This window comes from Lithobates pipiens, unplaced genomic scaffold, assembly GCF_037356315.1.
Source record: "Lithobates pipiens isolate NorthernLeopardFrog02 unplaced genomic scaffold, aLitPip1_a1.2 Scaffold_13, whole genome shotgun sequence".
NCBI classification, from domain to species: Eukaryota; Metazoa; Chordata; class Amphibia; order Anura; family Ranidae; genus Lithobates; species Lithobates pipiens.
The window spans coordinates 489,780,699-489,804,007 of record NW_027507718.1 but is presented as its reverse complement, the minus strand read 5'-3'; the positions used below and the strand labels follow the sequence as shown (position 1 = coordinate 489,804,007).

Genomic DNA, 23,309 nt, shown 5'->3' with positions numbered 1-23,309 from the left:
CGGCGCCTGCATTCCACATATGCACAGATGTGTTGGAGAGCTCCAGGGCCTAACAGAGATCTGCAGCACACCTTTGCTAATGAGCAAAGATGCCGTAAGTTTGGAGGCTCCTGGACCTTAGCGTGTGCTGCAGGCCTCTGCAGGGTCATCTGCACATATGGTGGATTTTTAAAGATGGCCTTGCTGGGGGGTGGGGGGCGGGGGCGGGCATCAGCACTTTGGGTCCTAAAGAGTTCCTCTTTAGACTACGTTTTTATGGGTTGAACTAGATGGACTTGTGTCTTTTTCCAACCAGACTAATTATGTAACACACATTTCAAGAGTACCCCTCCCTGGAAACATGAACTAAATAAAGTGTATGGCTGTCCACATACTTTTGGCCATATAGTGCATACAATTTATTAAGCTGTCCTTGGTGGGAACTAAATGTAGGACACCAATGCAGCAACGTCATTCAGTGCTAATCTTTAAAGGTTACCATAATGGCTATATGTCTAGATCTATTTACAATGTGCACGTAAACATACATTCATTCTTACCACACCCTCCTACGTGCGCCTGTCACTCCTTATCTTTATGACACTTCACATACCTGCAAATATTTATTTCCAGACTTTCACTTAAGACAGGGCATGGGCAGAAATAAGGAAATCAGGACTCCTTGTACTGCTGAGATGAATACACAACAACATCACAGTCCCACTATAATGCCTTGTACACACGGTCGGACATTCCGACCACAAAATCCATCTGATTTTTTCGGACAGAATTTGTCCTAAACTGGTGTTGCATATGCACGGTCAGACAAAGTTGTTGGAAAATCCGATCGTTCAGAACGTGATGACGTTTGTTCTTTATGACGGAACATACGGAACGAGCATGCGTGCCACTTTGTCCGATCGGAATTCTCTACAAACAATGGGAAAAAGTCAGATCGGATTTTTTTGTCGGAAAATTTGAGATCCGGCTCTCAAATTTTTTCCGGCGAAAGTTCAGACGGAAAAAGTCAGATAAAGCCCACACGTGATCGGATTTTCTGACAATATAATCTGATCTGACCTTTTCCGTCGGAATTTCCGACCGTGTGTACAAGGCATAAATCACTGATCACTGCCAGTACTAGTAGATAAATAAAAATAGCTCATAGTTTGTAGATGCTATAACTTTTGCGCAAACCAATCAATATATAAGCTAATTGGGATTTTTTTTTACCAAAAATATGTAGCAGAATACATATTGTCCTAAATTAATGAAGAAATTAAATTTTTCATGTTTTTCTTATTGGATATGTTTTATAGCAGAAAGTAAAAAATATATTTATTTTTTCAAAATTGTCTGTCTTTTGTTTACAGTGCAAAAAATAAAAACTGCAGAGGTCATCAAATACCAAAAGAAATATCTATTTGTGGGAAAAAAGGGACATACATTTTATTTGGGCACAGTATCACACAATGTGCGACCAGGATGGTTGGATGGAATCCCAAATGCTTAACCTGCACCACAGAAAAACACAGGCCTGTGTCTGTGTGTAGAGATGCTCCAGAAGGATGAGAGAGAGAACATGGCCTATGGCCTGCATCTGTGCACATGGTCAAGGTGTGGGTTTGGCGCAGGAACCAATCATTGGCCTGAAGCTTTGCATGTAGGTGAGGAAGCTCAGCTGCACGTGCTGATCATGTATAATGGTAAAGAACAGCCTGCCTGTCACATACCTTAGGAGTGAGCCTGACGTGCAAAAGGAGAATTCTCGTACAACCCCGGCTCGGAGACCACTGGAGTTTAAACAGTGGTTGTGGGAGCACGGTGAGATAAGAGTGCCTGCAGGGTTCTCTTACCTGGAAGTGGTGGTGCCAGATGAGAAGCCGGAACAGCTGGTGCAGGAGTTCTGCAGATGCAGGGCAGCAGATGCAGGACAGCAGGTGCAGGTATGCTGTGGATGCAGGGCAGCGGATGCAGGTCAGCAGGTGCAGGGTCAGACAAGCCAGGTCATACACATGAGAGCAGTCAGCATAAACAGCAGGCAGAGAGTAGTCAGAGTCCAGGCTGGGTTTGGCAACAGGTAATCAGGTGTGTCTAACACGCGCAAATGCGCACATCCATGCGCGATGTCCCCAATTTGCACATGCGCATTGGCACACGTCTCCTAATGTGGGCAGTGCATCCCTGACAACCTCCGGGTGCCCAGAAGAACTTTCTTTTGAGGGTGGCTGCGAAAGAAGGCCTAGATTAACTCTTGGGCATGGACATTCTGCTTGGGTTCCCAGGAGTTCTCTTCTGGACCAGACCCCCTCCACTTGATCAGATATTGCAGCTGGTTTCCTCTTCTTCTACAATCCAAGATGGCCTCCACCTCAAACTCCTCATCCCCATTGACCATTACTGAATCATGTGGCCCGATCCCCTGTTTGGGAAGGAATCCAGCACTGCAGGTTTTAGTAGTGACACTGGGTGGAATTTCAGAAAATCAGGTAGAGAAAATGTAATTTCCTTTTCACCGGTAAGGGACCAATAATTTGGGTGCCAGTTTCCTTGCGGGGCAAGTCATTCTGAGGTTAGAGGTAGAAAGCCATACTTGATTGCCCTGTTGAAGGCACTATTCCCCTCTACTCTTCCTGTCAAACATCCTTTTATTAGTTGTCTGTGCCTTGATCATGACTTCCTGTAATAATTTGCTATTATGATTCAGGAAATCGACAATGTTCTGGACTGCTGGAACTGTGGATTCGGGAATGAGATCAGGTAGGAAGGCCATGTGAAATTCATAGTTATGCCGCGTACACACGAGCGGATTGTATGGCGTACTTAGTCCGTCATACAATCCGACGGACAATCCGTCGTAGTTTCCACTGAACGAACTTGACCACACACGGATACACAAACAGTCCGTCGAAAGCTTGCGCGATGACGTGTACAGCACGTATGAATATAGAAATAGGAAGTCCAAGACACAGCAAAGCACCCTTCCGCCGTGTAAATCCTTTCTGGGCATGCGCCATTCTTAGTCCGTCGAACTAGCATACTGACGACCGTACTGTCCGCTGAAACCAAAGTACGACGGACAGAATTTCGAAAAAAACGAATTCTTAGTACTCCGGACTGCACGCTGAAAAAGTCCGCTGAAGCCCACACACGAGCGGATTGTCCGCTGAAATGTGTTTCGACGGACTAAGTACGCCATACAATCCGCTCGTGTGTACGCGGCATTAGAGAAAAATGGCCTGTAGCCAAGTGACTGGCAATATTGAAGGCAAACTCCTCCAAGGGCAGTAATGCTACCCAATCATCCTGGACAAATGTAGTTAAACAATGGAGATATTGCTCAAGCGTTTGGGTCGTCCTCTCGGTTTGCCCATTAGTCTGAGGGTGATAGGCAGAGGACATAGACAGGTCGATCTTTTTTGGACCTTGCACTATGCTTTCCAGAAGCGAGAGGTGATCTGCACCTCTCTATGCGAAACAATGTTTGTCGGGACCCCATGTAGCCTTACAATCTCCTTTATAAAGACCTGGGCAGTTTCTGTGGCAGAGGACGTATTCTTCAGTGGCACAAAGTGAGCCATCTTAGACAGATGGTCAACCACTACAAAAATAGCCAAGCAACCTTCTGATGGGGTAAGTTCCACTATAAAATCCATGGCATTCTCCGGGGTCTTATTTTCCAAAAAAAGCTGCGCTAAAATGATCCAATAATACTTGTGAAAAATAGATAAATAAAATAAATGAATATATCAAACAACATTTAGAAAAAATATAATCCAAAAGTGTATGTGTTCAAATATTAGTCCATATCCCCATCAAAAATTTTCTAATTGTAGTCTCCACTGTGTAACACACCACACCAGTAAGGGAAAAGTGTCCTCAAAGTTGCAGAGACAGGCTTCCACCACCAACACTACTGCCGCTTACCAGCTAGACTGGTCCCATCACAGAGACCAGATATCGCCACAAATGAAACGCTCCTTCTGCAAATAAACCGCCTGGGGGATATATCTCTATTAGGCACTCAGTTCAGGTGGTTGGAGAGATCCTACAGCCACACCGCTCATTGCCCGGCACATATAGAAACGAAAGGGATCGCCATAGTGTAATAAATTCTTAAGTTTAATAAATAAAATAAAGGTTGCACTTACATCAAGCTGAAAAACAGTTCGCTGTGTTAAAAACAAGTTTGCCGGCCGGCTTCGTGAACGCTGCCCGTCGCTTCCGGGTTCAGCGTGGATCGCGGTGACGTCAATACGCCACTCCTCCCTACGCCGTTTCGTTAAAAGTAACGTCTTCCAGGGGCACGGGCGGCGTATTGACTCACCGCATTAAATAGCACTACATACAATTAGTTCCGCCCCACTCTGAGCTTCTGATGGCCATATCAAGTAAGGGCAAATCGCAATGTCGTATGGGCAGGTATAAGAACGTTTTCGCCACATATCATCAACTATATTATAGGCGATCGTATCCTAAAGCTTACACTGTCTACCCAAACGAAAAAAATCGATTTAGATCTGAAAAAACAATATTAAATCCGGGCAGGAATTACCTTAAACCCGACTAAATATCAGATATATACAGTGACCCAACGCTCAACATACTTTAAACCGGTTGGTATATTCAGAACTAAGTTAAAAATTAAATATATTAAAGAAATAATGTATATGTTATATAAAAAATAAAAATGTTAAAATTATTAATCTTATTGTAAAAAAGAAAATCGTTAAATTAATAAATATACTTATAGGACTACCAGCCACTAATATACATATCCCAGGGGGTCTCCCATAGAATATATATATATACCCTATTTAATTCAAAAAAATATTTTTTGTACATAATGTGCCAAGGACATTTTTTTGTATCTTATTCATCAGTTAGGCTACTTATATAAATATATATTTTCACCACACAGATGGTACCGCGAAAAAACCTTGCTTATTATGATAAAGCTGGGGTTCTCAAAAAACACCTCAAAAATATTTTTTTATTATTCTCCTTCCTCCCTTTTACAGAAAAAGAAAAAGAAAAAAACTAAAAAATTCCCTTCTTTTGTATGCCCGAAAAAATATATAAATAAAATACACCCCCCACAATTAGCCTGACTTGGGTCTTACAGAAACTCACAGTGGGTTCACAATATTTCATTTCATCAATTACCAACTAACTGTTATCAATAAAAGCATTAACATCCACTTCTACATTAAGACCATACGGGGTATAACACTGTACCCTATGTATCCAGGTCATCTCCAAATTAGATAATTCTCTCACCAGAGAGCTTCCCCTCCAGTGAGCACTGTACTTATCTATTCCCAAGAACAACGTATTAGCCGGGTTACGGTTGTGATGGATAGCATAATGTTTTGACACCGAATGGAATCTAAACCAGTTTTGTATATTGGTTAGATGTTCACCCAAACGCACCTGCATGGTGCGTTTAGTCCTGCCTATATATTGAAACCCACAGGGACATTGTAAAAGATACACTACCCCTGTGGAACTACACGTAATGAACGGTTCAATTTTATGTTCTCTAGATGTACTTGTGGAAATGAATGATTCCGTTTTCCTCTGCTTGTTTTTATTCAGTGCACAAATTTGACATTTGCGACACTGATGATAACCTGACATATTCTGAAAAAAAGAAATCTTTTTAGTGGGCGGATCAACGACATTCGGAGCAATTATATCTCGAATCGAAGGGACTCCCCTAAACACCAACTGTGGTCTGACTGGTAGGAAGGTTTTAATAATCCTATCATTACCCAGCAAGTGCCAATGCTTACGAAGCAGTTTTTTGATAAGGTAATGCTGAGTTGAAAATGTGGTGATGAAGGGTATAACCGGTCTCTCTCTCCTTTTCTTATTGTTATTTGGAACTGCAGTTAGTAAGATAGAGCGATCAATTTCTCCTATTTGCTGCATTATCTGATTCAATGACTCAACTTCATATCCCTTCTCTATTAGTCTGTTTTTAATTATATCTGCCTGTAACTTATAGTCAGTAAGATCAGTACAATTTCGCCTCATTCTTAAAAATTGGCTCTTTGGAACTGAATCCAACCACACATCATGATGGCAACTCCCTTTAGGTATAAACGCATTCCTATCCGTCTTCTTAAAAAAGGAGACGGTCTTAAGTGTATCACCACTCTTCCAAATGGTTAAATCCAAGAAATTTATTCTTTCTTGGTTCGCCTCATATGTAAACTCTATACCTCTCTCGTTATTATTTAAATACCCAAAAAATTCTTCCAACTCCAAAGCAGTCCCATCCCATAGGAGGAGGACGTCGTCTATATACCTAGCCCAGAAGGCCAGGTGAGGACTCCTATCCTTATAGATAACGTCCTCCTCCCACTTGGCTAGAAACAAATTGGCGAGACTGGGGGCATATTTCGCCCCCATAGCTACGCCACGAATCTGTCTATAATACTTCTGTTCAAACCAAAAATAATTATGGTTAGCTGCGTATTCCAAAAGGTCCATAATGTATAGTTGTTGCACCTTAGGTGTAGTGGAGAAACCTTCCAGAAAATATTTTACTGCAGAGATTCCCATAGCATGCGGAATTATAGTGTACAAAGAAGACACATCTGCTGTTACCAAGAAGGTGGGAGCACCTACTTTAAGTTCTGACAATAAGTTAATTACATGTCTGGTGTCCTTAATATATGATGGCATACGTTGAACCAAAGGTTGAAGGAAAAAGTCTTAGATGGTCAACCACTACAAAAATAGCCAAGCAACCTTCTGATGGGGTAAGTTCCACTATAAAATCCATGGCATTCTCCAGGTTCTGTTAGGAACCGGTAGGGGTCTGAGCAGACCCCAGGCCTTGCTTCTAACAGTCTTACTTGGGGTAAAGGTGGCACATGAATTCACATACTCCCTGCAGTTCTTTTGAAGATCTGGCCACCAAAACGTACACTGTATTAAAGGATCTTATGTATCCCGAAATGGCCAGCCATTGGATGGTCATGGCACAGACCTAACACTGTTATAAGATATCTTCTGGCACAAAGATCTTATTGTCCTTCAATAGTAGCACATCATTGCGTAACAGGATAATTCCAGGAGAACTGGGTATACTTGCTGAAGCTTTATTCAAGCCAGACAGATTTGTTTGCAAGAGTAGGAAGTTACCTTCTGATAAGATGGTATCCGTAGCTGAAACTTCCTCCCACCGTGCCTGGCGTAGTCTCAGACAATTGGCACCTCTCAGGTACTCCAGATTCTTATGGTCTGTGTAAAAGAGTATGGGATGCGCTGCTCCTTCCAACAGATACCTCCATTCCTCAAGTGCAGCTTTGATGGGCAGGAGCTCGTGGTCCCCCATGTCGTAATTCTTCTTGGCTGGAGAGCTTGCGGTAGAAGAAGGTTATTGGGTGCATCAAGTCCTAGAGACCCTGGCATTGGGAAATAACTGCCCCTACCACTGTCTCTGAAGCATCTACCTCAAATAGGTAAGGCAAAGCAGGATCAGGATGAATAAGGCTCGAAGCAGATGTGAAAAGTCCTTTTAAAGTTGCAAAGGCAGCCTCTCCAGTGAAACTGAATATTCTGTCTTGTTAGCTGAGTAAATCGGGGAAATAATACATTAATGCATCTTGTGCAGAAATTTACGAGGCCGACAAAGGGATGTACCCCCTTGTCTGAGGATGCAGGCCAGTCCAGAACGACTGCAACGTTCTGTGAATCCATCTTGAATCCCTCTGTAGATATTACTAGGCCTAGGAACTGAATACTCTGCTGCTCAAATTCACATTTCCCTGGTTTGGCGTATAGCCCATGCTGACGGAGCCGACAGAGTACGTTCTTTACATGTTCCCGGTGCTGCTCCAGAGATGTGGAAAACAAAAATCTAAACATCCTCTAGATAGACAATTAGGAAGATGTCCAAACAGTCTCTGAAAATGTCTTTGACTAAATGTTGGAAGGTGGCAGGGGCATTGCATAGGTCAAAGGGCATTACCAGATATTCATAATGTCCAAACCTGGTACGGAAAGCTGTTTTCCATTCATCCCCTGCGCGAATGCGGACCGGGTTGTAAGCCCCCCGCAGGTCTTGCTTGGTAAATACAGAAGAAGTCCTTAGTCTTGGAAAGAGCTCAGGCACCAGGGGCACTGGATACCAATTTTTGACAGTGATCTTATTTAATTCTCGGTAGTCCACACAGGGCCGAAGAGAATGGTTATTTTTTACACAAAAAAGATTCCTGCCCCTTGGAAGGTCAGATGAATCCCCTCTTGAGGTTTTCATCCACATATTCCTTTAGCACCTCTAGTTCTCGATCAGATAAAGGGAAGATTTGTCCAAAGGGGATCTCAGCCCCTGGGAGTAGTTTGATTGGACAATCATATGAACGGTGGGGAGGAAGTGTTTCAGCCCCCCCACTTACTGAAGACATCCAAAAATCCATGGTATGGTTCTGGCACAGTTTAATATATCTCTGATTCAGATTCCAGGTGCAACAAAAGGACCAGAAGTGCTGGGACGTGAAGGCAGGCAATGATGCTGGCAATAAGATGACTGGAACTGAATGTCTCCAGAGCCCAATCAATCTGCAGATTGTGGGCCTGTAACCAGGGTAGACCCTGGATGACTGGAAACAGAGGGAACACAATTGCATCCAAGCTTAACAGTTCTTTATGGTCTGTGGAGGTAGTTACAGGTAGAGGAGGGGTTTCCTGGGTCACTAATCTGGATTTGATATGAGACCCATCTGCCAAAAAGATAGAAAGTCCTTAAAGTCTTGGGCTGGAGTGGGGTGTGTTTTTGAGCTGCAAAGTTCAAATCAATGAAACAACTACATGCCCCAGAGTCAGTTATTGGGGTAACAGGTATTGTTCTTTTTGTAAGCTGGAAAGAGATGGGTGGTGTTGGCAAAAGAAGATGGGTAGTTGGAAGGAGAAATAGACAGACAGACATCAACGCAGCTTTGCTGGACATGAGCGAACGTAGTGGCCGGCTTCCTCACAATACAGACATAAGTTGTTCTGTCACCGGCAGAGTCATTCAGCTGACAGAGAAGGTCTTATCAATCCTAGCTGCATTGGTTTGGAGGTATCAGGCATCTGGTTAACAGGTACGGGTTTAGCTGGAACAGGACTGGCGGCAGCAGGGTAAGCAGGAGCTGGCACCCGGGTAACATCTAAGCTGCATGGGGCTGCTGGGTAGCTCTTTCTGTTCTGTACTCCCGAAGTCGTCAGTCTGGATAGACAAGGTGACTAGAGCCTCTAGAGTATTTGGAACACCAATCCAGGCTAGCTTGTCCTTTAAACCTTCAGACAGACCAAGGCGGAACTGGTGCCGCAATGTTCCACTGAGTATCCAGCGTCTAAAAACAGTCACATAGTCCTTGACCGCTCTGCGGCCTTGCTGGAGCGCGTGGAGGGCAGCTTCTGCGGTGAAAGTCCTTTGGGGGTCGTCATATTTGGCTCATCATATTGAAGAAAGATGACAACGAGTCCAGAACTACATGGCGTTGTTCAAGCAGATGGGCCCAAGTCTGAGGTTCACCCTGCAGCAGAGAGATGATGAACTCTACTTTGGTGACCTCTAATGAAAAAGTCTGAGGTTGTAATGAGAAGTATAATTCACATGGGTTGCAAAACGTGCGTACTTTGCTTTGATCCCTGGAGATCCTCTCTGAAATGGGGACCCTTGGTTCAGAAGGCAGCATCATCCCAGTGGGTGTGGTAGTAGTTGCGGCTGATGCCCCACCAGTGGAAGGGATTGAGACCAAAGAAGGGTTTGCAGCGGTTGCCAGGGTTGACACTTGTTCTTCCAATTGGACATAATCGTCCTGAAGAGACTTCACAGCTGAGTGAGGGCTGCGAGGTGCTGAAAGATGTCATCCATAGGCAACGTCCCTCTTTCAGGCTCAGTCATGGCTGTTTGATACTGTCACGTACCTTAGGAGTGAGCCTGAAGTGCAGAGGGAGACCTCTCGTACAACCCCGGCTCGGAGACCACTGGAGTTGAGACAGTGGTTGTAGGAGCAGGTTGAGGTCAGAGTGCCTGCAGGGTTCTCTTAACTTGAAGTGGCCGATGAGAAACCTGAACAGTTGGTGTAAGAGTGCTGCAGATACGGGGCAGCAGGTGCAGGTATGCAGTGGATGCAGGCCAGCAGGTGCAGGTATTCTGCGGATGCAGGACAGCAGGCTGGAGCAGGGTCAGACATGCCAGGTCATACACAGAAGAGCAGTCAGCGAGTAGTCAGTGTCCAGGCTGGGTTTGGCAACAGGTAATCAGGCCAGCAGACAGGAGGAAGCAGGGTCAAACAAGCCAAAGGTCAGGACTAGAGATAGCAGCATGGTCAGAAAGCCGGGTCAGTACTGGAACAGGATACAGGCACAGAACCAGGATTTCAGGAGACAGCTGCAGATCAAACAGCAAAGACCCAGCACCCCTGAGGCATCTTTATAGGCCACTAGGCGCCAAAGCGTGTCTACACAGGTGCATGCGCACATCCATGTGAGATATCCGCAGTTCGCTCATGTGCACTGGCACATGTCTCCTAACTGGCTAATAGAAGGAGCTGAAGCTCCGAGCGCATAGCCTGCCAGTCCCTCTTCCTTTCCTGTGACAAGCTCCTTCGGATGTGATCCTGTGACCCGTGACGTCTCTTCCATGCGTTCCACGCTGGTTATGGCTCCTCTCCTGTGGCCACAGGACGTGCTGCAAACCTGCCATCAACACACCACGCACCAGAAACCCCCTCTGGATTACCTATACAGATGAGTCTGTACTTTCCTTACTTCTTGTGAATGTTCTTGCATACCTTGGCATTAAAAATCAGCTTCTAATACTGCACTTAGGTGGCACTTCCTTTGTTCTCCCCTTCTATTTCTGTGTACAGAGCCAGCTCTGAGGAAGCAGCTGCCCTTATCATCCCACCATTATATTTAATCTGGGACTATTATTGTTCTTATGGACCAATGCCCTCCTTTTAATACAGACTCAGCAATAGTGATTTTTAATATTACTATTAGTCTGTTTTCTATTATACTATACCTTGCGCTCACAGTTACTGTTATCATTGCCCGCGCACCAGTGGAGAGCCTCTCATCTAGCTGCAGATCACTTACTCAGATATCTCTGCCTCTTCAGGTGTGGCCTCCTCTTCTTGTTGATGTGCACCTTTACATTAGACTAGCTCTCTATCCCCCAAGTTGACAGTCAAAGTATGATGCTTCCAAATCTCTTTGCTGTACCAACTACGAGTAAACAATAGTGTTTAGACAGACATCATTTCCACGCCTGAATTTAGATAGCCAAAGTTTGTCCAAGTTCCTCTGTGGGCCCCAGAGAGAAGAGTAAAAGATATGTAGCACCCTGGAGTTTAGGCAGGGCTGCTCCTCACAAAATTTACTTGCCAGGAGTAGTTATCCCAGTTGATTGCTAGAGATCTATTGATTTCTCCCTACGTTTGGGCTTGTTGCACTTTTCTATCACTAGGTGGCCGGGTACTTGGTGGTACTACATACTAGAAGGGCAATGCAAGGTCAGGTTTTGGGTATACGGGGTATCTCATCCAATGGGCAGGGTTTCTTAAATCCCTTGCATATATATATATATATATATATATATATATATATATATATATAATCTCCTGACGAGCAGGCACTATTGTTTTTGTAAAGTTAAGTTGCCTGAAGCCACAGTTGGGCTTCAGGATTATTTCTCTAAATTTCTGGTTTCAGTACCAGTCCAGCTGGGTTGCACTGGGTTCTCCTTGACCACAGGTGTCACTGTCACAGCCGGCAAGAGTAGAAACACAGTTTAGCTGGATGCATTGAATGCCACTTATCTCTCAGAACCAGCCCAGTGGGAGTGTTTTCCTGCTGTGCATTCTGGGGGGTGATATTTAAGGTGCTGGCGCCATGTTGGCGGGAGATTACTTTCTGTCCGTTTGGTTCTGTTGGTCCTCCTGAACCAGCCCCATGGCCCTCCTGGCCTGGGGTGCAGAACTATTCATCCTGTGTCTCTTTCAGAACCTACTGATCCAGGGATTGTCCGGTGCCATCTCATCAGAAGGGAGAGGCCCAGCAACTGAAGAACCCCAGGGGAGGACTCTTTCAGGGGAAGACCGTGCGCAAGGCTAGTTTCTCTGAAGGAGCCTGGAGACTTAGTTGAAGGATGCAACCTGGATCAACACCCATACGGTATCGCCGGATCAGCTGAGAGAAACTGCTATCGTATGTCAGTTCTTTAAATTTATCCGCATCCCTCAGTAACACTCAAGTGTATCTTGGCTTCCCCAATGACGTGAGGGTGACCCCGTCCCCCTCTGATGCAACGCAGGTTTCCATTACATCAGAGGGGGGCAGGGTCACCCACACGTCATTGGGGAATCCAGGCCTCCCCCCGCGTCAGAGGGGGCGGGGTCAGGTGACGGGTGGCCCCGCCCTCCTCATTTAAGAAATGTCAGGCTGCCGGGATCCCTGCAGTGTCTCCTCCGGAGGAGACAGAAGATGGATGGATTCGCTGCGCTGGAGTGAGAGATCACCCATTGCTGGATCAGATCATCAGATCATCCGTCGTTGGATAGCAAGAGTGGATTACCACCGCTGGAATCTTTTTTTAATTTTTAATAAAGAACTTTTTCAAAAGTGTGTTTGTCTTTAACATTTCTTTCTTTGTGAAATGGTAGGGGTACTTTTGTACCCCTTTACCATTTCAAACGGGGGGCCGGGATCTGGGGGTCCCCTTGTTAACAGGCAATGTACGAGTCGAACATGAGTTTGACTCAAACTCGAAGCTCATCCCTATTGGCTGCTAGGCCTAATGAGAGAGGTCTGTCAGGGGGTTGTTGAATCCAGTTGTGAAACAGTTTTATTCTCTGGGTGCTCTTAATATTTTCACCTTGCAATTTAAGTGCCTGAACTCACCCCTAACCCTCTACCCTCCATTAAGAGACTTTGTTTTTTCTAAAATAAATAACCCAAAAGAGGATTCAGTGTCAGTTTCAACATTCTTTGGGTCATTTACCACGGGATCACCAACACGGAGAAGCAAGCAGGTGAGGTAATGTTAAGCCCAAATCAAACCAGCAGCAACTTCGGGGGTCAGTGCTATATATATATATATATATATATATATATATTTATTTATTTATTGTGACAGTACAGTTCCCTGTCCTAGTGATTGTCACCCTGGGTTCTCAAATAGGCAGGTTGAGGGGCTCCAGGGGTATTTAATGTGGAGGAATCTGTTTTATCAGTAAAATCCACTTGGGGACCTGGAGTCCGGAGATTCCATAGCGTTATGGGTGAGACGGAATCTCCAATCCTGGGACCGGGTTTTTGGAACAGCCAGGACTTATAGCAGAGTCAGGATTAGGGTTCTGGGCTCCACCCAGAGAGACAGGAGGTCTCCGAGAGTGCAGGTGTGCACTAGTGAAAGCCAGAGACCCAAGTCTGAGGATCAGAGCAGTGAGGGGCTGCTTTCTAGATAGACACTGTGTGCATCTAAGACAGACAGTCTCAACCTTTTCAACACAGAGGAACCCTTGAAAGAGTTCTCTGGTCTCAGGGAACCCCGCTAAAAATTTGAAATCTACAACTCATGATACATTAGTGTGATGGTCATTGGGAAGAATTACCTCCTTGCAGATGGCTAAAAAGATCAATGGTGTGAGTGGGAACTTATCTGAGAGGCAGAAATGGCCCAATGCTGAAGGAACCCCTAGCAACCTCTGAAGGAACCCTAGAGTTCGATGGAACCCTGGTTGAGAATCACTGATCTAAGCAGATAGATGAGAGCCTAAAGTGGAAGGCCTGAGCAGCAAGGAAGCTGAAAAGAAGTACAGTAGTTGTACGGGAACCCTGTTATATGGCCAAGAGGGCTGAAATGTAAAGGCTAGGTGGCAGTACTGCTGAAAAGAGCCAGGTGGCTTGGCATTTTTCATTTATTGTTTTTGGGAGAAGAACCCCTGTGTGGGCAACCAAGTGCATGTATGAACTTTATTTTGTTCCTTTTAATATAAGTGGGCTACCATGCCCTTAAACTAAAGTTCCTGTTCGCTGTGAACTTACTGAAAAGGCATCTACCACTGAGACATACATACATACATACATACATATTCGGGTGCGGTCCGGTGATCTGCGTTCTGTGCCACCTGGACGGCTATCTGGGTGGAGGTGTGTTGTATTGCCCGGGCTGCTAGGCCGGAGAACGGGCCTATCCTGGGCACATCTGGCTGCTAGGCTGTCTTAGAGCCTATCCAGGAGAAAGCAGCCAAAAGTGACGGTTCTGTCGGCCGGAGAACCTGACGTGGTTGAAGGTAGAGGGGAACTGTCGCCAGTAAGGGACTATCCACCTTATTACCAGGGACCACAGTGAGTAACTGAAGCAAGTACCGGAGCAGTATTCTCACCAACTGGGGATGGTAAAGTATCGGGAAACTTCAGTGAGAATCAAGCCAGGGACCCAGCCAGTGGAGGTGACACTTGATGCCTTGTGCATCAAGCCAAGGACCGAGCATCCAAGTGAGTGTGAAGCTTGAGGTGTATCTGAAGTGCCAGGCTAGGGACCCAGCAGAGAAGCGGGGGTGACGCTTGAGGAAGATACCACCGTGAAGATTGGAGGAGCTCAAGGGATTCATTGGCACTGAGTCAATGGGTCTAGTGAGAGACCAGGAGCTCAGTGTATTGAAGAACTACAAGGAGCGATTGTTGTAAAAAGGATAGGAACTGTTAAGCCTTGGATTTGGTACTGTTGCCATAGGAGACAGCATTTCTACACATGCAGATGTGGCGTCTTGCTGGATGCTTTTCCCCACATGGCTGTCCTCCTATTGAACTCAGAGTCTGCCAATTAAGCTTGCAACTACCTAAGGGTGTCCTGGCCCTAACCCTCTTTCCCCCAAAAAGGTTTTTTAAGAGAAACAAACTTTCTTTTGCATCCAAGAAGAGTCTGGCGCCCAATCATTTTAACTATACACCCACCATGCCTAACAACCCAATACATACAGAAGGATGTCAGCTATCCCTGGCGGTTCTCATTAGATCAAAGGAGGTCTGGGACTTTGCTACATATAGTATGGTAGGGTGAGCGGCCTGTCGATGAATGTACAATTATTAGGCAAGTTGTCGTTTTTGAGGATTCCTTTCATCATTGAACAACTGCAGTGCTCTCAGTCTATCCAAAATGTTAATAAACCTCAAACCTAAATATTTAAGAAAGTAAAAAAAGTAAGGTTTTGGCTTTCTTAGGAGAATATCTATGTGTGCAGAATTATTATGCAACTAAATGAAAATGTAACATTTTTTTCCATCTCACTTGTTTATTATAATCTGTTAGGCTGGATTCACACCTATGTAGTTTTAATGCTTTTTGCATACTGCAGATTTGCACTACAGTCCATTTAACATGGTTTCCTATGGAACATGTTCTGTAGTGCAAAATGCAAAAAAGCACTAAAAATGCAGAGGTGTGAATCCAGCCTTAGTCTTGGTTCACACTGGGATGGCTTCAAAGTCGCCCAACTCTGAAGCGGCCCCGCACAGAGCGACTTCAGCGTGCAAACGATTTCTTTAATAGGAGTTAATGCAAGTCGCTCCAAAGTCAGTGCCAAGTAGTACAGGAACCTTTTTCTAAGTCGGAGCGACTTGAGTCCAATTAGAACGGTTCCATTACACTGAATGGAGCACGACATGTCAGGTGGCTAAGTCGCCTGACAGGTCCCCCCAGTGTGAACCGAGATTTAGTAAGTAAGAATAAACAAACAACTCAAAATTTACAAATAAACATTTCTGACATTTAAAAATAAATTCAGTGACCAACATAGCCACCCTTCTTTTCAATAACAGTCATATGCCTTCCATTAACGGAGTCTGTCAGTTTCTTCATCTGTTGATAATCAACTTTTTGTGCAGCAGCAACAACAGCCTCCCAGACACTGTTTAGAGAGGTGTACTGTTTTCCTTCACTGTAAATCTCCCATTCAGAAGGGCCCACATGTTCTCAATAGGGTTTAGGTCAGGTGAATAAGGGGGTCAAGTCATTCTTTCATCTTTAAGGCCTTTACTGGCCAGCCACGCAGTGGAGTACTTTGATGCATGCGATGGAGCATTGTCCTGCATAAATATCATGGTCTTCTTGAAAGATGCAGACTTTTTCCTCTACCACTGCTTGAAAAAAGGGTCTTCTAAAAACTGGCAGAAGGTTTGGGAGTTGATTTGGAGCCCATCTTCAATTTGAAAAGGTCAAACTAGCTCATCTTTAAATAATACCAGCCCATACCAGTACCCCACCTTCCCCTTGCTGGTGTGAAGGTCGAAGTGGAACTCTGTGTCCATTACTGATCTAGCCACAGGCACATCCATCTGGTCTATCAAGAGTCACTCATCTCATCAGTCCAGAAAACCTTTGAAAAATATGTCTTCGGATATTTCTTGGCCCAGTCTTGACGTTTCAACTTATGTGTCTTACTCAGTGGTGGTTCGGGCTTCAGCTTTCCTTACCTTGACCAGGTTCTCTGAGCACTGAACCCCTTGTACTTCTGGGCACTCCAGGTAGGTTACAGTTATGGAATATAACAGAACTGGAGGATAATGGGCTCCTTGTAACTTCTCCTCCTTGATTCTTCTCAAAACCTTGCCATTTAATTTGTCTTTTCTTCTCAACAAATTTCTTGGGACCCTGTGGACTGTCAGGTCACCTGAGGGCAGGTGATAGATGTATGCCATTGGGGTAAACAGTGCACCACTAAAGTAGTGGACCTTGCAGCTGACTGCCACAGATGGGGCTCTGGGTGGTTCAGGAAAGCAGGTCCTCTGGAGCACTGACACGGATCACACTGGGAGCTAAAGCATGAGATTCCCCAGGGGGCGGAGTTTAATCAGCAGGTGTTCACCAGAGCCCCTAGTGGTGGGGATGGACTTCACTGCAACTTGCTCCAGGTTGCGGACCTCAGGGTCTGCCAGCTCACGTTCACGGTAGGCTACTGAAGGATAAAGAGTGAGATACAGATGGGAACAAGTGATAGTCAGGAAATAAGCCAAAAGGTCGGGGCAACGAGCAGACGGGGGTAGTCAAGAACACGGCAAAGGTCAGGGTATGAAGCAGACAAGGATAGTCAAGAACAAGCCAAGGACAGTAAACAGAATCAGACGTAGCGCACACTTTGCCTAAGGAAAAAAAGCTGCCTAATAATTATGCACACCTTAATATAGGGTTTGATCTTTTTAGGCCACACCCTCCCTCATTACACAAATACACATCACCCGATATGCTTAAATGGAATAAGCATTCAAGTTTATACAGCTTGGAATTGGACAATATGCATAAAAATGATGATTTGATCAAAATACTCACTTGCCTAATAATTGTGCACACCGTGTACCACCCCTTAGTATGAGACTGGACCATTCACTCATTCATTCACGCAGTTTGTTGGTTTTTGGTATTGGCTAAATTCTTACTGTAGGACTGGGTCATAGCCATATCTACTTTATTTGGGGGGCAAACACTGGATCCTCTCTCTGTGTATCTGCCCAGTTGTACTTTTCCAGTACATGGAAAAGTTTCACCTGCTGCGAAAAGAAGATTGCTAGATTCCCCCATCAACACAGTCAGTGTTGATGGAGGAATCCCTCCCACGGAGCTATTGTGTTCTTCCAGCGGGGGGTGGAGGGCGGGTGCTGTTACTGCCAGGAGAGAACACAGTGATAATTGCTAGCAGCCATAGCGTCTGGCAATAATCACATGTAAATATCCTACATGCTGGTAGTTCCCAGGTCGATCAATGGATGGACTAGGGTACAATCAGGCTGCCCATAGATGGTTTGAATCTCGGCTGGTCCCTGCTAAATCTGCCAAGATTTAAACCTTTATGGCTTAAGGCAGTAAGTGGCTCTGTACCAACCCTACAGCCTGACATCCGAGCCAAAAATATCAAAGCACCCAGGTGTAAAATTCTTGGCCAAACAGTGAGTGTAGCCTATCACCTGCAGTCACTGTTTGGCAGCACCTAGTATATTCTGACAGCCGCTGGCACTGTAAGAATCCCTTAGCCTTAGCAGGAGTTTCGTCCATCTGCACTGTTTAGTGAGGAGGATAGAGCAATCCGTTATATTTTTATCGTTCAACGTGCTTGTAGACATGATGTGGCTGCAAAGAGACTGCAGGAGATCAGCAGCACTGAGATGTAACAAAGGATGAAAAAAAGGTAAAAAAAAGTATTTGACAAAATGGCAATGGCTGCAATTGTTGATACGCTGTGCTTTAGGTGGTCTAATGCTACGCCTGGAAAACATAATAAAAAAACAGAGGCACAGAACATATTGGCTGTTTCCACTGGACCTAAGTGGATCCAAACTCTGAAAACTAGATACAATGATGTGTATCTCTGGTGGGAAGTTTTATATACATATTTGCAAATATTATACATTTATTTTTATTTTTTTTACAAAATGTGTTATTATACATTCTTTAGCACAAAAGATAGTGGTATCCTAGCTGAAGTTGCCCCTTAAAATCCATGGATGTAAAACCACTTTTTCTTTCTCTTTTTTTAACTCTTTTCAGAGAAGAGTTATGAAAACTGGAGCGCAGAATCCTGGTGCAGCTCTGAATAGAAACCAATCAGCTTCCAGATTTTTGCCTAGGTCAGTGATGGTGAACCTTGGCACCCCAGATGTTTTGGAACTACATTTCCCACGATGCTCATACACTTTGCATTGTAGTTGAGCATCATGGGAAATGTAGTTCCAAAACATCTGGGGTGCCAAGGTTAGCCATCACTGGCCTAGGTCCACATTGGTCCGATTTTGCATGCGATTTGACAGGGTCAAATCGCATGCCAAATTGGCAGCAATTGCGGCGACTTTGCGGCACCGCGCCGATTCCCAAAAGTAGTTCCTGTACCACTTTTGGCGACTTTGGGGGGAAATTTGTATAGACATCTATGCAGGAACTCGCACACATGTCTAATCACCCCTGTAATCGGACTGCATTGCCAGGTTGAAATCGCACGGGTTCAGCTAACCTGGCAGCTAACCCGCAGCAATGTGAACCTAGGCTAAGTGTAGGTTCACACTGAGAGCTGAACTCGCATGATTTCATTCCCGCCTGCCTCAACTTCTGGGGCGATTTCAGAGAGGTCTATGTAAGTTTCTGCACCGATGTCTATGGAAATCCCCCCCCCCCCCCCAAAGTCACCAAAAGTAGTGCAGAAACTACCTTTGGAAATCGGTGGGGCGCTTTAAATGCGGCGTCGCACCAATTCGGACTGTGCCATTGCTGGCAATTGCTGCCGATTTGGCATGCGTTTTGACTTTCGCATGCCAATTCGCTCCAATGTGAACCAGGGCTTATTGTCAAAGCTTAATTCAACAAGCTGAAGTTAGAAGCTGATTGGCTACCGTGTACAGCTGCACCAGATTCTGAGTGCTCCAGTTTTAGTAAATCTCCCCCAATGGGTCACTTTGACCCTATTACAATTCAGCCTCCACTACCCACTGGCAGTCCATAAAAAGCCTTCGATCTATTTATAATGCTGATGATGATTGAGGTCATTGGCAGTACAAGGAAGGGCGGCATAGAATCAGCGACATATAATGAAAAACAAGTATGTAGCAAAAACATTTCCTGCACCTACTTGGTTCTGGCTGAGCCGGGTCACACACACCGCACCTTCAGTCCTGACCTCCCAATAAGTGAGTCACACTCTTCCTGCACAGCTAGCTATACAGCGACGCAAGCCTGGCAGCTGATTGGCTAGTCTGCCATGCAAGCCTAACCCCCTGCTTTGCATTGGCTGTTAACTCATCTGCGTGGAATTCATCTGTTAACTCTCTTGCAACCATGGAGGCTGATTTCCTCAAAGCAAGTAGGCTGCTCACTTGGCAAGGGATGTTTCCATCAGTGAATGAAGTGAAGCTCTGCTGAGTTTCATCATCCCAATGTGCAAGAAAAAATAGTTTTATCTTCATTTCTTTGTATGTGATTGGGTATTCTTTGCAAATTGAATTTTTGGCATATTAACCACTTCAGCCCCGGAAGGATTTACCCCCTTCCTGACCAGAGCACTTTTTGCGATTCGGCACTGCGTCGGTTTAACTGACAATTGCGCGGTCGTGCGACGTTACACCCAAACAAAATTGACGTCCTTTTTTTCCCACAAATTGAGCTTTCTTTTGGTGGTATTTGATCACCTATACTGTTTGTTTGTTTTTTGCTCTATAAACAAACAAAAAGCGAGAATTTAGAAAAAAAAAGATTTATTTTTAACTTTTTGCTATAATACATATCCAAAAAAAATATATATATTAAAAAAAACATTTATTCATCAGTTTAGGCCGATATGTATTCTTTTACATATTTTTGGTAAAACAAATCGCAACAATAAAGTTTGTAGAATTCACCTCCGTAGCATCTTTAAAATTTGCCTCTTTTTAACAAACGAAACCACCAAGCTCCTCATTCACCCCCTCATTATCTCTCGCCTTGACTATTGCAACTCCCTTCTCATTGGCCTGCCTCTCCATAGGCTATCTCCTCTTCAGTCTATCATAAATGCTGCTGCCAGACTTATCCACCTTACCAACCACTCAGTGTCTGCCAACCCTCTCCTCCAATCCCTACACTGCCTCCCAATCACCCAGCGAATTAAATTCAAAATACCAACCACAACATACAAAGCCATTCACAACTCTGCCCCGAGCTACATCACCAATCTTGTCTCCAAATATCACCCAAATCGTCCCCTCCGCTGTTCTCAAGACCTCCTACTCTCAAGCTCTCTAGTCTCCTCCTCCCATGCTCGTCTCCAGGATTTCTCCAGAGCCTCTCCCATCCTCTGGAACTCGCTACCTCCACTGGTCCGGCTATCCCCTACCCTTGCTACCTTCAGGCGATCCCTGAAAACTCATCTCTTCAGGGAAACTTATCACGTCTACAACTAATCTCCTACCACTTCCATCAGCTCATTCCCCACAGTTATAACGTTTTGTATCACCTGTCCCACCCTATTAGATTGTAAGCTCTTCTGAGCAGGGCCCTCCTAATACTCTTGTATTTTATTGCATTGTAACTGTATTGTCTACTTTTTATATTGTAAAGCACTGCGTAAATTGCTGGCGCTATATAAATCCTGAATAATAATAATAATAATAATAATAATAATAGGAGTATATTGATTGGTGTGCTCAAAAGTTATCGTGCCTACAAACTATGGGATAGATTTAGGGAGTTTTATTTATTTTTTGTTTTTACTAGAATGGCAGCGATTTTTATCAGGACTGCGACATTGCGGTGGATAACTCTGACCCCAAATGACACTTTTTGGGGACCAGGGACATTATTACATTAATCAGTGCTATAAAAATGCCCCAATCAATGTAAAAACTACACCGGCAGGGAAGGGGTTAACACTAGGGGGTGATCAAGGGGTTAAATGTGTTCCTTGGGCGTGTTCTAACTGTAAGGAGGATGGGCTACCAGGGACATGACAGAGATCGCTGTTCCCGATCACTGGGAACAGCAGATCTGTCATGTCTCCTGTTGGAACGGGGATTCGCTTGTTTACACTTGCAACTCAAAGTTCTGCCTCTGTACTAGGCAATCGTGGGTCACTGGCGAACATAGAGTCCGTCTGACCCATCGGAATGCTCCCTCAGAGGGAGAAAAATCGCGCTGCTTGCAATGCACGCCCACCCACAACTGCGCCTGCGCAAGCGGCCATACGGCTAAGGACGATTTGCGCAGGAGAGCCGACCTGCCACCGTATAGCGACGGCGGGTGGTCGGCAAGTGGTTAAATGAGAGTCAGTGGCTTGATTTTTTTTGGAAAGCTAATTTATCTAAGAGAAATTTCCAAAAAATGGCCTGTTGGGGGTACTTTAGAACAGGGTTGAGAGCCACTGACATATATCATTGTGCAAAAGTTTTAGGCAGGTGTGAAAAAATGCTGTAAGATACAGTAACTATAGGCAAAACGCTTTTTGTTTTTTTTCATGTGTGATGGAGAAAGAAAGGGTTATAACCCTTGTCAGATTTTTTTTCTTCACCATCTGCGTCCCATTGGGGAGATTTCCCTTCACTTCCTGGCTCATAGCCAAACAGTAAGTAAGATGAAAGTCCTGAAAATAAAGGGAATTCCATGGGTACCCCCAGGTCACCAGAACTAGTGTCCTCATTGGAAGACCCCCCCCCCCCCCTATTACATTTCTGGGGACAACCCAAAATTTGGGATTTTTTTTTACTTTCACTTTCAATGATAATGGTAACCAGGACAAATATAGAGGGGGAATCTCCCTAAGGCCCTTTTCACACGGATGGATAGAATGGTGCTTTTAGCTGCAGATTTTCTAGTTTTCTACCGCAGCTGAAAGCACACAATGCTTTCCTATGGCCCCATTCACACACAGCGTTTAGCTGCGATTTCATTACATGTGGTTCAGTGCGAATAGAAAAAATAGAATTGAATGCGTCCAGGTGCAATGTAGCGCAGCTATATGCACATAACCGCAGCTAATCGCAGTCTTTTGGGTCAACTGCGGATAGCAACGTGAGAAGGGATTCAAGGGACCAAAAAAATTAATTAAAAAACAGGGTTGCTATGGGAACGACTATATTAGATAACTGCAGCTGAACGCAACTGCACAGAAATGCACATAAACGCAGGTAATTGCACTGTATAAATGCAGCTGATCGCTGTGCCTGGAGTCTTGAATTTCACAGAAAAAAATAAACATGCTAAACTGCGGCAGAACAGCCGCCCGTGTGAAAGGGGCCTAACGGGGGCACAGACAGCAATAAAAGCTGACAGGTGTTCTAATCCATCTCCACTCTATCCAACTTAAAAAAAAAAAAAAAAAAAGTTTTGCCTTTAGTTATACTTTAACCACTTAAGCCCCGGACCATTTTGCTGGCCAAAGACCAGAGCACTTTTTGTGATTCGGCACTGCGTCGCTTTAACTGACAATTGCGCAGTCGTGCGACGTGGCTCCCAAACAAAATTTACGTCCTTTTTTTCCCCCACAAATAGAGATTTCTTTTGGTGGTATTTGTTCACCTCTGCGGTTTTTATTTTTTTGCGCTATAAACAAAAATAGTGACAATTTTGAAAAAAACGCATTCTTTTTTACTTTTCGCTATAATAAATATCCCCAAAAAAATATAAAAAAAACAATGTTTTTCCTCAGTTTAGGCCGATACGTATTCTTCTACATATTTTTGGTAAATAAAATTTAAAAAAATCACAATAAGCGTTTATTTATTGGTTTGCGCAAAAGTTATAGCGTCTACAAAATAGGGGTTAGTTTTATGGCATTTTTTTTTTTTTTTTGAAAAAGGAACGTTTATTGAGC

The 23,309-nt window shown here is 44.5% G+C and overlaps 1 protein-coding gene across 2 annotated transcripts in view; it reads right to left on the bottom strand.

Annotated features, from left to right (window-relative positions):
• The window catches only part of MAVS (mitochondrial antiviral signaling protein), a 75,117-nt gene extending 55,442 nt beyond the window's left edge, over positions 1-19,675 (bottom strand). For both annotated transcript variants that reach the window (XM_077478004.1, XM_077478005.1), the window contains exon 1: positions 19,599-19,675. The gene's annotated coding sequence lies outside the window, so the exon portion shown is untranslated. The remainder of the gene's footprint in view (positions 1-19,598) is intronic.
• Between the last annotated feature and the right edge of the window lie 3,634 nt (positions 19,676-23,309).